General features: G+C 36.5%; 1 long non-coding RNA gene across 2 annotated transcripts in view; it reads left to right on the forward strand.

Moving 5' to 3' along the window:
- Positions 1-428: 428 nt before the first annotated feature.
- LOC135178139 (uncharacterized) overlaps positions 429-15,419 on the forward strand; it is a 107,346-nt gene continuing 92,355 nt past the window's right edge. For both annotated transcript variants that reach the window (XR_010303379.1, XR_010303378.1), the window contains exon 1: positions 429-509. This is a non-coding gene — a long non-coding RNA (uncharacterized LOC135178139). The remainder of the gene's footprint in view (positions 510-15,419) is intronic.

Below are 15,419 nucleotides of genomic sequence, written 5' to 3' on the forward strand. Positions count from 1 at the left end.
CTAAAATGCCTCCACCTACTTTTCCAACAGTTGTTTGCTGTTATTCAATATCAGGATTAAGAAAGGTGAAAAAATTATTCTTTTAAGCAATTTCTTTTTTAAGTCCAACCTCTAAAGTTCTGTGATTCTGATTCTGTGATGAAGCAGTTACAAGGAAAGGAAAAGTTTGAAACTGAGAAACTGTGGCATGTACAAACCAAGCACCCGCAAAGCTCAGGGTCCTAACAGAACCTGAGCAGGGAACTGGGGCTTGCTAGAAGCTGGTGAAGATCAGCTTGATGCTCCTGACACCTGTGTCTTGCTTTCCTTTGCTTGAATAACCTGGTCCCCACCGCTAATTAAGCAACTGACTGTGATCAAACTGGCAGGTGTATAAATGGATCACTGCTATGGAGACTCTCTCTATGGACCTCTTGCTCTTGCTCTTGCTCTACAGAAGCAGCCTTTGCAGCTCAGAACATTTCCCCTTTAGAATGGAATCTATGGAACCTCACCCCCTGGCCAGCTTGGTGAGTATATATGTATATATTCATGGCAAATTTTCCTTTTCTGAGTTGTGTGCAGTTTTGGTTCATCTCTCCAAACAGTTTGATAGTTTAATTAGTGGTGCAATTGACATCTGAACTTGTCATTTTACTATGTTGGGGGAGAACAGAATTAACTGCAATAAATCAGTGGCTGTTAGCTGCACTGTAGTCAAAGCTGTAACAGAGTGGGTCAAAAAGGATTCTTTGGTAGCAACACAGAGTAAGGGCAAATACACTCAGGTTTTCAAGGCTCCTGCTCACATTATTATCCTAGAAGACAGGTCTCAGTGGCAGCTGAAAGGTGCTCATGTTAGTCAAAATCATTGGAGATGTGACTGTGAGAGAGCAAAGAAGTTGTTTCAGGTGCTGAAGAATCTGTGTTTAGAATCAAATATTCTCCTTATTGGTAATACTCTTTCCTAGGGACATAAAGACTTGACATGAATGTATGCAATTCATGCGCTGGTAAATATCTTTGTAATACTAAGGAAAACACACACCCTGCCACAAAAGAAGCAACAACAAAACTAACAAACAAACAAACCTCCCCTAAAACTCAACCAACCAACAAACAGAACTCTGAACACTGACAATCCTTACTGATGCATCAAGCAATTTGATCATGATCTTAGCTGCCAAAATGCCATTGCCACTTAATAGCCTAGCTACATCATACTTTGCAGTTTGTATTCCCATTCTTACCTTCTCAGTACTTCATTTGCCCAGACCTCTAGTACGTTCTGCACTATGTATCTTTAACTTTCTTAATCAAACTTCACAACTCTCTGAATACTCCTACACTGCTGAGCCCAGTTCCATCCCCTAATTTATTTCTGATTCACTTTCCTGGTGCAAGTCATATAAATTAGTTACCAGACTTTGAAGATATGTTGCTGATGGGTGAGTTTTCAGATGTTGTAATTAATCTTGTTATTTTTTCCAAGACTTCCTTCTCTGGATGTTTTAGATGGAGGTGGGAATTTTGTGGGTGACTGTGCTCTTTCTGCACTTTCCAGTATACATTTAGTGATCAAATTGTAATTTAAAAAAGTAAAATAATGAACCCATTGACTCCAGCAATTGCAAACAGCTGTGCCTCCAGGAAAAGAAAATCTCTTTATGCTCAAAGGCAAAATGCTAGATTACCAAATCAATCAGGGAGAAAATTGTTGTCTGGATTACTGCTTGGCAAGGAAAGAAAAGAATAGTCAGGTGTGGCGCTGAACTCTGGTTCAACGATGCATACAGACATACATATTCCAGCAGTCCTACATAATACTGAAACTGGTATTTAGTTGGTGCAAGGGAAATAACCACATCAACACGTTTAGTCTCTTTTTAGGAAGAATTAACAGCCATCAGTAAAAAATCATGTTACTAATTGAAAAAAATATATCAGTTTGCAAGTCAGCCTCTGAAATGTGTATAGGTAAATGCTAATACCTTCCCCCCCCCTTTTTTTTTTTTTTTATCAAGCAGTTGTGCCACATGAACAAGCAAGATTGCACCATTGCAGTCTGAACATTGGTTTGGCTTCAGAGCAGCTCAAACTGCTTAAGTGCTGAAAGGAAAATCCTTGACAGCTTCACCATAGAGGCAGTGTTGTATCACTGCAGATGGCAAAAGGAAATCCATCACCTTTGAGATTTTCTTGGAGTACCTCTATAATCAAATAAATTAACCAATTAAGCTCAGAAATCTCTTGTTAAAGAGCTGCAACAATGCGTGGAAAAATAACCTCTGTGCTAGGAGGTTGAATTTGATTTGAGGTTTTGGTTGGTTGGTTTTGGGGGTTTTGTTTTGTTGGTAATTGTTTGGGATTTGTTTGTTTTTAAGTTTACCTTTAACTTCACTGGTATTCAGTGTGAAAAGATGCAAGACGTGATTCTGTTTTGGTTTATTATGATATATTGCTTTTAATAGAGTCACTGAGACTTTGTTCCTGAGCTGCTATTTCAGATACATATTATACGGGTTTTTTTCCAAGCTATTAGTGCTCTGCTGAGATTCAAGCCCAAAGCGTGTTTTCTGTTTTAATTAAATTACATTTAGAAGATAACACAAATATTAATCTTAATAAGAAGGCAACATTCTGCATTGGTCAGGCCAGCTGTGATATATAATACCCTTTTGGCAAGGCTTGCTAATTTTTACAGGTTTTATCGATCTTCCTTCCAGTTTCAGTTGCTACTCAATAGCTGAATTACAAACCCAGTTATTTCATTACAAGTGATAAATAGTACCTCTTTTAGACCTACAGTGCCCTATTTAAGATTCGGATTCAATCAATACCAGTTCAAGCAAAAGGCTATTCCTTCTTCATGAGGAAAACATTAGCCTCTTTGGATGTAGTGCCCCAGGATGGACATATCCACCACTTAGGTTTGCCAACAAAGTTCAAAATGCAAGTATTAATAGTCAAGAGCATTATAGTTTGGAAGCTACCTGGAGGATGTGTCTAGCAACTTGAGCCTGTAAATCCTGCCTTCATATGTCTGCTGCCAAAGAACAGTAAAATATGCCTACGCTCCTTATGCTATCACTCAGTAATGTCAAGAGAATCACCTTTCAGTATGAATCAAGTCAAGCAATCTGCTTTTCTCCTGTGAACAAAGGTCTGTATAATAAGAACATTATGCAAATTTCATAAGTCTAGTCAGCTAACAGAATAGCTAGAAGCTACTTAAATATCAGCTGGAGGTGTTCTATTGACAATGCCTTTCTCAATCAAGACCCAGATATACCATTGTTTGAAAGTAGACCAGAGTGTCAATAAGTCTTTGAGCTGAAAACTTCTCAATGTACCTAATTCTTCTGATGCTATGCTGTTTTCTTAGCCAACATATACATGGCTAGATGTGGTTTTGTATACTTCAAAGGTCTAGATGCCAAAGATTTGCATCATGTTCCTTGTTCGTTTCTGGCTAGGAGAGGAAAAAAAGGATCAAAATGAATGAAGGCACTTAAGCAATAAAACTGAATCCAACTGTAATGGAAAGGCACCTGGGGACATCCACTCATTTTTGACATTATGGCATTGACACTGCACAGACTAGCAATTATACCCTGCATGCAAAATGTTCTTAAATAAGTGAGGAAAAAGTAGTAAAGATCAGCCCTTTATCAGAGTTTTTTTTAATGTAGTCATAAATACCTCCATAGCTACAGAGATAGCTGCAGACAAAATTACTAATTTTTTCTTGTCAAATGCTGAATTATTTTTTTTTTTAATTGGCTAGCTCTGAAATTTCTGCATTCATCACAATAATTTCTTATGCAGGCTAGTAGACCTACTGCTGAAAAGTATCCTATTTTTCTGATCAATTCAACAAGAGATGGAAATTTACTTTTCACTCCTTTCTCCAATTCTTGTCTCTCTGCTATTTCTAATTCCCAACACAAGGCATTGTTTTACTAATTTTTGAAGTTACTTGCGGTGTATTTATTTTTAAAACTGAGACAGGTTCAGAATCTTTTTTTTTCCCCTGACCTATAAAGATCACAGGAGACAATAAACATTCTGTCCACAAATGCAGTCATTCCAACAGTACAGTTTTACCAGTTGCATCACTTAGTAAATATAGTTGCCACATTCCCACATATGAAAATGTGAGTGAAATAACCCAGATGGAACCACATATGCTGACATTTTCCTGCGTCATCATCCAATCAATCTTAGTTAAGCACACAAAATGAAGAATCTCATTCTCAACAAGGATCATGCTGTATTTATTAGCAACAAACATTAAGCAAATGATTGCCCATCAAGAACATGATCTCCTGCAAAATTTTATCTTTTTAAGTGCCTTAAGGTTGGTTATTTTCTTGTACAGGTGTTCTGGCCCAATGGATTACAACTGAATATTGTATTTCCAAAGTCTTTGGAGTCCTACCAGTTCACTTCTAATAAATACCACCAAGAAACATGCAATATACAGTTGCTTTCACATTACCTCTCCCCATATTTGGCATCCTTGTCCATATGAGTTGCTGGTTAGAAAACCTTTCTCAGCATATGGCTGATCCAGGCTTTTAACTGACTGGGTTTTAATGCATACAATCTGTCTGTGAATTGTAAAGTCCTAAATCCCCTGCTAGTTATAAATTAAGGTTCTTTACTGCTTCTTCTTAGACAAGGATAAAATCAGTCATGATCATCTGCCTCTGGATCAAGAGAATGAAGAAAGACATATCATGATTCCATAGTTCAACATTGAGAACACTAACCTGAGAACACTGACTTGATATGGGAAGACTTAACTTTATTCCCATCTCTGAGAGCTACTTATAGGTCATTTTTCCAAGTGTTATGTAAAGGCAGTAGGATTAAATTTGCACATAAAAAACAGCCTTGAAAAGAAAGTTACACATCCATGGAAAAATGCTGTCATTTCATATAATTTCTGATAGGAACACTCACCAAATTTATATCTGCAGTTGACAGTTATCGTTATCTTCTTCTCTGTTCAGTATATAACATCTGTTCTCCAGAGAGTAATCTGGAGAAAAGGAGGAAAAAAATCAAGACTCAATGACCAAAAGCTGAATGTGAACCTTCTTCTGAACCACAACATTTGGCAAATTCTCCTGTTCTTGCCCTGCTTTAAGATTGCATATTTCTAAACACTAAAGCAACCCCTGACTGAGAAAACTACAGTAAAAAAATTCTACCCCAAGCCTACAGCATTTTAACACACCCTCTTCCATGCAGGTTCTGCAGAGATTTTAATCATTGTAATATTTACAAATAGAACTTCCCAGAAGTGAGATGATGACAGATTTTAATAAGAACTCCATTTTGAAATCTGTGCAGAGACAGAAGAAAAATCCAAATTCTTTAAAGGGATAATATACCTGGTGCCAAAGTTAAAATCTGAAAAACATTACTTTTCTTCAAGTCTTTCAAGAAAAATCAGACTGTCAGCTGAATTGATATTGACACTCAGATGAATTAACCACTCAAAAGCATATCCAAAGTAATATAAAACAAATGATCTTACGACATTTCTTTATCTAGAAAAACTTATAAAAGTGAATAAAAGAGTTAACTATAAGGCTGTGGACACATCATCAGAAAAATCACCTTAAAATCTATTTGCAAAGTTCCAAATCAATTATAGTAGCATAGTGAAAAGTCTATACACTGAGAAGATTAAGTTGAACTAATTAAAGGTGCAGCTGCCAGACTCTACTAGCAATGACACAAAGTAAGAGTAAAACTTGGTAGTAGAAAATATTATCTTACTATGGATTGCGTGAAAAAAAAATTTGCTCTAGGGAGCCTCCTTTATTCTTTCACAAAATTTATGGACAATTGTACAATTCCAATGAAAGAAAATAACCATTACAGGATTAAGAGGCAAGGAAAGAAATTATTCTTTCAGTTCTAATGCATAAGGATCTGAAGACCAGTGAAATGTATTGTTTAATTCTGAATGTTCAGCAAATCTAATTGCTTGCTTCTCCTATATACTTTGGCTATTAACCACGTTGAGAAACAAAATTATCAATGTGGCTCACTGTAGTGTCACAATGTTCTTCTTCTTTTTTTTTTTTTTTCCCCTGTATTTTTCAGTAGTAGCAGGATGAGGGTAATTAGATGTATTTTACAAGAGGTTGCTTGTCGGTTTTCTGACACCCTTGCATTAATCCAGCTCTGACTGATGTTCAGGGATCAATGTTTAATTCAGGGTAAGAAAGTTCAAGGGATAATAATTCCTCTCCATTTGCGTTTTGTCTTTCAGTGGTACACTAAAAATTACAATTCTCCAGTGATTCTCTCTTTCTCTTTTTGTTTGTTTTTTTTTTTTTTTTAACCACAGCCAAGACAACATCATTACCCAATTGACTGAATTACTCAATGACCTCTGAGCATATTGATAACACTTGTAGCTGTTCATGATGGCGAAGTATTTAATCTACTTACCCATCACTGTTTAATGGTAAATGCTCTTGTACTTGTGCTCATTTGAACTGTATGAATAGCATCCTACTTATTTCTTAGAGGCATATCAGCATTTATTCCTTGAATTCTATTTACCATTTTGTTCTCCTAAACTTTGATATTCTGTATTTAAAAATCACTTCAGTTCCGTAACAAAAAGGATTGTGTACGATTGCTCCAAGTGGATGTAATTTTAAAAATAGAACTACTGTAGTAAAATTGAATTAGCAGATACCTGTACTTAACAGGGAGTTAAATATACTCAAAATTATTCAGGGTCTGGAGCTCTCTGAAAGGGCTTCTTTCTCACGTTCATACCAGACTGAGGTAGTTATTGAGAATTGTTGCATTCTTTACACTGCCACCATATTTAATGGAATGAGAGGTGAGAACATTGTACTGTAGTGTGAAACTCCGCATTCTTTGTCACTTATAAATTGCTTATTAATGTAATGTGATACAGTGGCAGGGGTTTAAAATTAATAAATATAGCTCTACTTACATAGGAGTTTGTAGTCCCACTAATTGGCCTGTTCTAGATGCAGTTTTGGTCATTCATAATAATAGAGTATTTTTTAAATTAAATGGAAATGTTAACATCATGGTCAAATTAACTGTAAAAATGTATTCCTAATCACACACAGAGTCACACAGAATGTCAGGGGCTGGAAGGGATCTTGAGAGGCCAGCTAGTCCAGCCCTCCTGCCAGAGCAGGGTCACCTATACCAGATCACAAAGCAATGCATGCAGGCGAGTTTTGAGTATCTCGAGAGAGGGAGAGTCCGCTCATGCAAAAATTGGACATTCTTAAATGAGGTTGCACACAAACTTCTAGAGAAGTTACCTTCCTTTTTCAGTAGGAAACAATGTTTCCCCCTCTTTTTCAGCAAAAGGAAGAAGAACAGATTTAGAGAGTATTGTGTTACACTGCCCCAGGCAGGACTGTTATATCAGGTGCCAGACAGGACATAAAGTCTCATTTACCTAACTGAAAGACACAGTCAATATGCATTTGCATGTATGCTTAAAAAGGAAGCATCTTTAAACCCACACATTATTTCTCTGCAAAGAACTAGAGTGCGGCAAATGTTACAAAACAAGTGTAAACAACCATGTAAAATAAAAGGGTTTAGACTAAACTAAAACTGTCTGCAACAGAATCCTTTAGCAGTGTTTTCCAGTGATCCAAAATTACAAATAGGGACAGTGAACACTTCTGTTGCTGCCTCTTTGAAGAAATGAGGTTTCATGTCAGTCGTGTCATTAACCTCCATGAATTTCCCTGGGGCTAAATCTGAAATTTCATCTCATAGCATCTCATACAAAGTTATAAACATTTGAAGACAGGAATGTATCACGGAAATTCCTTTTCAGCCTCACAGAATTTCCCACTGGAATCTTGCCCTTCCAAGCATACAGAAATTAAGGGCAAACACAACCACCAATGTATACTAATACAAACAAAATATGGCATGAGACATATTTTTGTTCTTCAAAGTAGAGTTTATTTCAGAGTAACAGACACCCACAAAATGAACCTGCCTCTTTCCATTTTCACCAGCTTTTCAACTGTGAAAAATCTTGGGATTCAACCTAGAATAATTTTTTTGAATAATAGTGGTTCCAACCTGTTCAGATATTTCCTGAAAGCACATACTGTATCATTATTTTTAAAGTTACCAGTTGAAAAGAATTAACTTCAGTGCTTGCTAGGAGTTAACAATGTCCAATGTCTCAAAGCAGCTAGCAAATAATCCCAAAACACTTTGATTTATATAATCCTAGTTTGAAGTCTGAATTCACCATGTTTCATAATTTATGTTTTCTTGATCTGTGCTGAAATTCTGATTACTGGATACCTTTCTGTCATTCCTCATAAAATACAGGAAAGATATACCACAGCTTCAGCAAAAAAAACCCCATCAAATTGTCAGACATCAGTACTAAAATACCTTTAATTTATTTTTTGCTTCTTATTTCCCATCATAAGATTGATGATCTAGGGTAAATGTGCTGCTGTGTGAATCTGCAAGAAGTGGTCTGCTTGTGTAGTTGGGAAAGATATTTCACTTTCATAAGTTTTTGTTACTGTAGGACAGAGGAAATATCTATCTGGCAACTTGGCAACAAAAATGCTTCCCACACACCCTTAGTCTTGCTATCTCACACCTATTCTTTATATTTTCTTTTATCCAATTCATGGATATACAAAGATCCCTATGTCTAGACCACTACTGAAATGTTTCTTTCTGTCATCTGTGCAAAGAAAAGCCTGCGACAATCTACCACAGTGACTACTGAAAATGTATTATCTCTCTGAAAAGCATAAAACTTTAATGCTATTGAAGAATTAGTACATAAGATTAGTGCTTCTAAGGTTAGTTTTGCACTTTTAAGGCTCAATCACAGAACTCTCTGATTTTCAGTTTTTATATGTGAGAAGAGCACAGTTTCTAATCACACATAAACTTTGACCTGAGAGCTTTTGTGATACAATTCAAGAAGCTTAACAATCTCTGACTTTGAACATAGGAACACTTAAGTATGAACATTGGAGAAAATGCACAAAATGTTGAAGGGCTGATGATTGGATTTCTTACACATAGTCCTTCCACTGCTTGTCATGCTGCAACATGCTGTTATCTGTTGCTAGTTCCCTCATCTTCCTCACAGGTAGACTAGGATGTGTTGAAAATGTTTACCTTCACCAAATGCATTAGAACAGAGATGTTTTCACAGCACAGGTAAAACTTCCTAAACAGAAATATTCAGTGCCATCATGCTCTCTTGGCTGTGTATTGATTCACGATGAAAAGAACGTAAACATTTACTATAAAATTGTTTTTTAAGTTGCAAAAACAAAGAGTAAAAGACACCAGATATATATTCAAGAGTATTTAAAGCATCTACCAGACTTTGATCTACATCTGCTGAGACTAAGGATGGACAAATCAAACAGAGATAAAACATTTATATGATCCATCTTCATTAAAATACTTTGTGGTGCATTTAAATCTATAGATGTGAACAGCACCTCAGAAGGAAATAGAACCACAAAAGCAAACACATAGAAGAGAATAGCCGAATAAGGATGTTCTGTTACATGCAAAACAGTTTAGATAAATCAGATGTCTCCAACTAAAGTGTTTATTTTGTAATGGCTTCATTTTCCAAAATGTTCTTGCAGCTTGTTTTTGATTGCTTTCCCTCTGAATCCAGTACAATACCTGCATTAATTGAGTACATAGAAGTGGTGTTTTTATTACTATTGAGTTCTAAATAATGTTACCAGATATAGTCTAAGGGAAATGAGTTTATTTCTGTGTATCATGTCTACTCTTAATAGAAATATTGTAGGCAGTTGAAGCACATAGGAAGGCAAAAAAGTAAATCGATCCACTATAATTTTTTTGCCCATATCCAAATAAACTATTACATGTGGGTACTGTAAATAGACCAAACATCTTCTGTTCATACATTATACCAATTTGCATGTGCCCAGAGTCTACTTAATATAATCAGCTGCATTGACACTGTAAGAGGCCAATCTCCACATTTGTGAACTAGTGTCCTAGCTTGATCTTATCCCTGTGAACCTGCTTGTTGACAAGCACCTGGCCCTAGTTACACTCACTGGACCTGATTCTGCAAGTGGAATGACTTCCCAGGTTGACCTCAGACCTATCTCTTCACCACAAACCTGCCTTATGCCCTGAGATGGGGTTGTCCCCAGCTGATCCCTGTGCTGTGTTTCCCCACAAGGAGCCCTCACTGCACCCTCCTGCACTGGCATATCTTCCTCCTTAGATGAAGTGGCTTGGACTACCCAGCTTGAATGACATCTATGACAATTGTGCATTGGCCCCGTAGTCACTGTAATGTGCATCTTCCCAGTCTCAATCCCGGTAGAGTTGGTTTCTCCCCAGCCTGACTGACAGTCGGCGATATCGGATGGGCCATGTAGCCAAAGATAGAGTCTAACCCTGACAGCTCTGAAATGGCTCTGTTTGATGATGCAGCAACTTGGACATGTTTGTCAGGAAATCTGAATGCGAGCAGAAAGGGCAGAAATTCCTCAGAGCAATATTAGAAAGAAAAAAGTTTAAAGAAGTGTCCTTTTCAGAAAAGATGCTTTGGTAAAAATTGGATCTCCTTTAAGAAAAAAAAAAAACAAACCCATCTCTGTACATATTCCGAGTATGCTGAGTCTGGAAATAAAAATAAGGTGTTTGATGCTATGTGTTCCCATTTGCCCTACAACAACAACACAGATAAAAGACTTAATTAGATTTTATTCCTTCTTGTGCTTTTTCAAGAAGTTTTGGGTTTTTTGGGGGGGTTGTTTGTTTTTATTTTGTTGGTTTGTTTTTTTTCTACACCTAATTACTTTTATCTGCTGCCAGAGCAAAGCTGGATAAAAGAGTTTGTTACATAGCTGTCACCGGTGCTCTAATTTGATATCTATTAATGGTGAGGATGAACAAGATGGAAAGGAGTCATCTTGGCTCCTGAAGCTCACACTGGGTCACTAAGGCTAAATGCTGTAGGACGAAAGTTACATATAACAGCTTTGATTCAATTAAGAGCTTATCCTCACGGTTAACTTTAAACATATGTGGAACCTTTCTGCTTTGTAACTTTTTCATGTGTGATATATCATTCTCAGAGGCAAAAACCACATAGAGATTATACATTTTCTGTATAATAGTATTTCAAGAATAAATACACTACAATCTCTGGGAAGCTTAAACCAGACCAATACAGAAGAGCATAGATTAACCACTTATTTGGTATTTTCCTTCCCATGATTGACCTGACATGAGAAAGATGAGCAAGATGGAATCTTGTGATTCCGGAGTATGATCCATCATCACCTTATCTGAAGTTTCATTAGTTCATAGTCTTGTGATGTCCTAATGTCATAAAATAACTGCTTCTAAACTGCAGAAATGTACTTGTGCCATATTTAGTGAGCACTGTTGCCTAAGTCAGTACTGTAGAAGCACTGAAAGACCTCTGTTAGAGCTCTCTTAAATTTGTCTGCTTTCATTTGAAAGCACCATGTAGTAGCTGGGGCAAAACTGCAGTAATTTAAAGCATTCCCTTCAACAGCCTGAAATCTGGGATGTCACTTTTCACACCCTTTGGACAATGTCTTCTGTTTTGTAGCATGACCCATCTGCAACTTGTACAACTTTATTTCAATGAAGATGTATTTTGAAGTTGCCATTTATTTAAGTAGCTTTTAGAAAAAGTCAAAAGAGTCAGGGAGAAAATAATGTTACAAAAAATAACTCATCGCAACTCAAAAGTATCTAAGAAGCCACTGTAAGAAAATCTATGTGATTCAGCAATATTTAAAATTATCAAATTAGATTTGTATTTTAAAATCTTATTTGCAGGCATTCTTAGAGACTTGTTCTGTAATGGGATATGACCATGATTGTAAGGAACAATAAGTATGAGGAAGATAATCACTTAACAGAAGAACAGATAGATGTTGATTTTTTTAGTTATTCAAATCAGAAACTGGCTGCTCCCAAAGTTTCTGAACAATTTAGTACTAAGCAGTTTTGTAGAATATCCAAACTGGGAAGGAAAAAAACCAAACAAACCAAAATAAAACCTTGAAAACCCCACACCTATCTTAATGTCAACCCTCTTGACATTACAAATACTAATTATTTCTAATATGGGCACATTGTTTCAGCTCAGCAGGATAAATGTAATGAATGTACCGAAATAGAACTTTTCTGATGGGGAGAGAGAAAATAAATTGTTTAGACATAATGTATGTTTTTGTCAAATAAAAATGTCAGAGAGAGACTATATGAGAAACACATAAATTCTTTAAAACCTCTGCTGATATGGCAGCTTGGAGATTTGAGATGTTATCATTCTGTACAACTATCTGAAAGGAGGTTGTAGTAAGGTGAGAGTCAGCTCTTCTCTCAAGTAGTAAGTGATGGAACAAGAGGGTATAGCTTCAAGTTGCAGCAGGGAAGGTTTAGGTTGCATATTAGGAAAAATGTCTTCAGCAAAGGGATTGTAAAGGATTGGCACAGGACAGGCTGCCCAGGGAAGTGGTTGATTCAGTATCATAAATAAATGTAAGGACAGAAAATATATAAGACAGAATAATAGGACAGAAATACACAAATGTATCTCTAATTAAAATAAGCTTGCCTGATCTCAGATCTATGGGGGTAGAGAAATAAAGGGTTTATGAGGGGTTTTTTTGGATTGCAATACATATTTGAAAAGTTTGTCATAGATACATTCACTGAGCAAAGCAATGTAGAAGTGAAGCTTTCACAGTCTACTTGTGCATATTTATTTAATGTATAGCAAATTCTGGAAAGAATAATCATCCATGGTCTTTTCGCTGTGTAGTGTTAGCTGAAGCAAACCAGGTTAACAACAAACCCTTCCTTTTGTGAGGCCAGTTTTAAACAGACTGCAGTGACAGGAGGTGCTCTGCAAACCTCTCTCTCCTCACTAAATTCACTATAGGCACCCACCAACGTCCTTTGCATTTAAATAACACAACTGTAGGTCTCACTCCCAACTGAACACTCAACCTAATTTTCTTTGCCTTTTCAGCAGTTGCTGCACTGGCAGCATAAAAGAAAATCAGAAATTTAAAAGACTGTTTTGTTTCTTCATCCAAATCGTTGATGTTTATTCAGCACAGTCAATGTTCTGTAGTTCATTTGGATGGATAAACAGTAATGGCCTGCAGCAACATATAAAAGCTATGAATAGGATCAAGAAACATTTTTATGATTGCTGGCCTGACATAATTTTCTCGATACAGACCAGAGAGGCTGTTTTATCTGCTTGGTATTGTGTGTTCTGGACATTGATTTTTGTATTGAAGCATTTCAAATGTAGTTTAACCAATCTTTGGTCATTTATCATTGACAATCGCTTGTGTGATAGATGACTTACTGGTCTGTTAATTGAACAATCACAATCACATGTGATTACTGTTTTGGGTTTTTTTCGATCTGTGACCCAAAAACCTGCTTTGAAGTTATCAAAACTGCAAAGATAACAAAAAACATTGCAAACAAAACAGCAATTATAAAAAAAGCTGCAGAAATTATGAATACTCTTCAACAGCAGGTTTATACAGTACATAAACTGACCTAGAAACACAGAAAATGCCATTTCTTCAAGTATGAAATCCCTGCTGTGCAAATGGCCAACAAAAGAACATAAATGGTGATGAGACTTGCCTTCCTGACCTTCCCTATAGGGGGTGAATTTCACTTCAGGGATGCAACGACATCCTGTACACCTGCAGCAGAGTACTTTGACACCAAACTTGAAAATAACTAGCTCTAGCTTTATACTGGTAATGCCAACCTACGTGTTTTGTTATTTCCATTTTAGTCCTCAAAGGATTTTGTATTTGGACTGTTTGTTTGGCTTGTGGACAGGGGAATATTTGACCTTTTAAGTTCACTCTTCTTCTTTCCTCTTGCCCTCTCTGCCTCTCAGTATGAACTGCTTCATACAATTTCTTTCTTGAAAAGGGAGGGCAAGGCTTCACCTGCTTGTGATCACTTACTAGCAAACTGGGTAAAACACTATCATACTGACACCTCACTTCATCCCCATCTTGGAATGAGCAGCCGTGTTTGACTGTTCCTGGAGCTGGCGAAAAGCTTTCTCATTCCTAAAACATTCTCAAAGTCTTCTGAACCTAAGATGCCAAGTTAATCCATAATTCATGCCAGTGAACTCCAGAGGAAGTGAACTCTCCAGACAACTACAGATTACTCTTTTTTAAACTGTAATCCAGTGCCAGTAGAACTAGAGGTTTTAAATAGTTTCTTATGTTACTCCCCACTCCTCACAATTTTTTTCTGCTTAAAATATTAAAATATAAAGACAGAGTTGACACTAGGAGGAAGAGTAGTATTGGATTCAAAGCAGACAGATCAAGAGGAAATATTTGCTTAGATGCAGATTGTGAGCCAGGTTCTCATTTGAGATGAAAATCAGATAAATTCCATAAATTTATACTAGAACATAGAGAATAAATTAGACAAGACAACAGACTGGACTGCTTATCTCTGTTCTCCACCATTACAGGTACATAAAGGTTTTACACTAAGTGAAGTATGTCAAAGCAGATGTGATTTTTAAGAGAGACCATTCAATATTTTTAATCAGCAGTTAAGGTCATTATATAGCATCAGAAAGTACACTCTTACTGATTGTATCACAAAAGAGGCAGAAGTAAACTTCTATTTGTTTTGGAGAAGGAAGAGTTACTAAAAAAGTATCCAGTAGAAGTGAGGCAGTACGGACCACAGCACTTTCGCCCTGTATTTCCTTTTCATTTGGAGCTAACTCAAGAAAACTGATAGATCTGTGTAAACTCATCATTGTCACTAAGCTGAACATCCAGAAGGACAGCATTGCTTGTGTCCCAATCTGAGTATGGGTGTTCTAGGACAGGGAGACAAACAGAATATACATCACCTGTTTCTGTTCTACTGAGGTGTTTTCAAGGCCTTAATTTTCTGTTCTGGCTTGTGTTAGAATGGGTTTGAGGTACCAGTAAAAGGAACACTGAAGGAAAAAAAAAAAAGTAAAAAAAATAAAAAAGAAAGACAAAATACTTCTCTTTTTCAGTCAGTAAACAAAACTTGGGGAAAAAAGTCTATGTAAGAAAAGAGCTATTTGGATGATTTGAAGAACAGTGGCAGAAAAATTAATACAGAAAATCTGTTTACTGAGTTTGAGTTAATAGAGATGGTGAAAAGAAAACAGTCTTAATATGTCAAATAAACTACCAGGAAAACACTGATATTAGTCTTATATAAGTATATGCTTACACTAGTTACACACATATATGATTAGACTGCCAGTCAGGTTCCAAATATGCTATACTCTTCACAGCAGTGTAGAACCACCAAGATCGCCAGTTTAT

Source organism: Pogoniulus pusillus, chromosome 9 (genome assembly GCF_015220805.1).
Source record: "Pogoniulus pusillus isolate bPogPus1 chromosome 9, bPogPus1.pri, whole genome shotgun sequence".
NCBI classification, from domain to species: Eukaryota; Metazoa; Chordata; class Aves; order Piciformes; family Lybiidae; genus Pogoniulus; species Pogoniulus pusillus.